The following is a 2449-nucleotide window of genomic DNA, read 5'->3' on the forward strand; positions in this document are numbered from 1 at the left end:
CCCCCACCGCTCCGCCGCCCAGCCCCCACTCGTCGCCCAGCCCCCCGTCCCCGCCCTCTATTCTCACCAGGGCGCGCGCCGGCACCGGCGCCGCCGCCAGATCGGGCTACAGGGCGTGCTGCCGCCGACCCTCTGCTCCCGCTCGCGAGAAAGGAAAAAATGGTTACCTTGGGCAGCGGCCGGAGAGGAGACGCGACGGCGACCTTGGGCGGCGGCTGGAGAGGGGCGACGGCGACCTTGGGGAGGCGGCCGGAGAGGAACGGGAGCGGAAGCGGGAGGCTTTTTTCGGTCGTGGGAGCGGGAGCGCGAGCCCACGAGCGTGGCTCGGTCGTCTTTAGTCCCACGCCAGGTACGCTCGTGGGAGCGACGTGTATAGGTGCACGACCTGATACACGATCCACTGGGAAAGCTTTTTTGATTTTGATCGTGTATATTTAGCATCCACCTCCATATACACCATCCACTAGAGATGCTCTAAGGATGGCATTGTAAGGGCTAGTCCATTTTAGAATACGGCCTTTGCTCTTTTCGCAAAAGAATAAAGAGGCTGAGCTTTCCTTATCTCTAAATCGACTGTGATGGAAAACTGCAATTTATTTGGCTAGGTATTTCATCGTTTGAAATTTTGTTGTTATGCAATTGCATTTTTTTCTTGCGTAAGTGTCCTGGTCCCGAGCTCAAATGAACACAGTGAACAGTGAAATCAATAAAAAAAATTCAAAAACATCTGATTTTTTTTGTGACAAACATTGACAAAACCCAAAGTTTTAAGTGCTTGCAAAAATTCGTCATGGAATCATATTGCTGTAAGGCATGGCAAAAAAAAAATCAGCTTCGAAATGCTTTTGAAAGTAGCATTTTCAGTGTATCGATTTTTTTCGCCACGCCTTCTAGGAATGTGATTCCATGACAAATTTTTGCAACCATTTTAGATTTGTCAATGTTTATCACAAAGAAAATCAGATTTTATTAAAAAATCAATTTTACTGTTCACCCAAGCTCATTTGAGTTTAGGCTAAAAAACTCTATGTTTTTTTGTACAACTGCACTATTCTCTTGTTTACAAAAACCTAAATTTGAACATTCTCGTGTACTTTTGGGGTTTATATGTATGTAATTAGGTATTATATTAGATAATTGTTTTTTACCTAGCGCTAATATATAAATGTGCTTAGTGTTAATGGAAAAGAAGGAATGAGAAAATCCACTATGATTTAGCAAGTTTAGGCAATTGTTGTTTACTTCACAGTTTTGCTAAAACACATCTAGATGTACCATAAGTATTGCACATCTAAGTTCTATGTTATTGATCTTACACGGAGATTTGTGTGGATATTTTTGTTTTCCTTTTCTTTTTCTTTTTGTGCTTGATCGAGTCACTTTTTTTTGAAAAGCTTGATTGAGTCACTTAGATGCTTGATTGATCCGGTAGATGTATTTCCTCGAGACTTGTGACATGACGTGCTTCCACACGAAAACATATCCTGGGAAGTACTGCTCTTTGACGTGGGGTCACTGACATGAGGTCCACGTGTCAGGAACCCACGTTAGGGACATTATCATAAAGAAACCTCCTCCATTCCACACACATGGGTATCCGGTCAACACAAGAATGAAAAAATCTTCAAAAAAATAGGTACGCAAGAAAATTTTCTTTTTTATATTGAATAAAAATGTTGACAACCAGATTTTTTTTCAAAACATGAAATAAAATAAAATAAAACTGTTATTTTAGATAAGTTTTTTTAACACATTACACTCGCAGATGCTCACATACATTCATCCTTATGAATGGACGCACTGTTGGGAATGCAGTATTTCAAAAAAATTCCTATGATCACGCAAGATCTATCTAGGAGATGCATAGCAACGAGAGGGGAGAGTGTGTCTATGTACCCTCGTAGACCGAAAGCGGAAGCGTTTAGTAACGCGGTTGATGTAATCGAACGTCTTCGTGATTCAACCAATCCTAGCACCAAACGTATGGTACCTCCGTGTTCTGCACACGTTTAGCTCGATGACGTCCCTCGAGCTCTTGATCCAGTTGAGGACGAGGAAGAGTTCCGTCAGCACGACAGCATGGCAACGATGATGATGAAGTTACCGGCACAGGGATTCGCCTAAGCACTACGACGATATGACCGAGGTGTGTAACAGTGGAGGGGGGCACCGCACACGGCTAAGAGAAGACTTGGTGTGCCTTTGGGGTGCCCCCTGGCCCCGTATATAAAGGAGGGGAGGGAAGAGGTGGCCGGCCCAAGGGGGGCGCGCCAGGTGTGGGGAATCCTACTAGGACTCCCCAGTCCAAGTAGGATTCCCCTCCTCTTTCCTATTCCTAGTAGGAGAAGGAGGGAAGGAGGAGGAGGAGAGAAGGAAAGCCCCCCCCCCAACCTAGTCCAATTCGGTTTGGGCCAGGGGGGCGCGCGCCACTCCCTGGCTGGCCTCCTCT

This window comes from Triticum dicoccoides, chromosome 5A (assembly GCF_002162155.2).
Source record: "Triticum dicoccoides isolate Atlit2015 ecotype Zavitan chromosome 5A, WEW_v2.0, whole genome shotgun sequence".
NCBI classification, from domain to species: Eukaryota; Viridiplantae; Streptophyta; class Magnoliopsida; order Poales; family Poaceae; genus Triticum; species Triticum dicoccoides.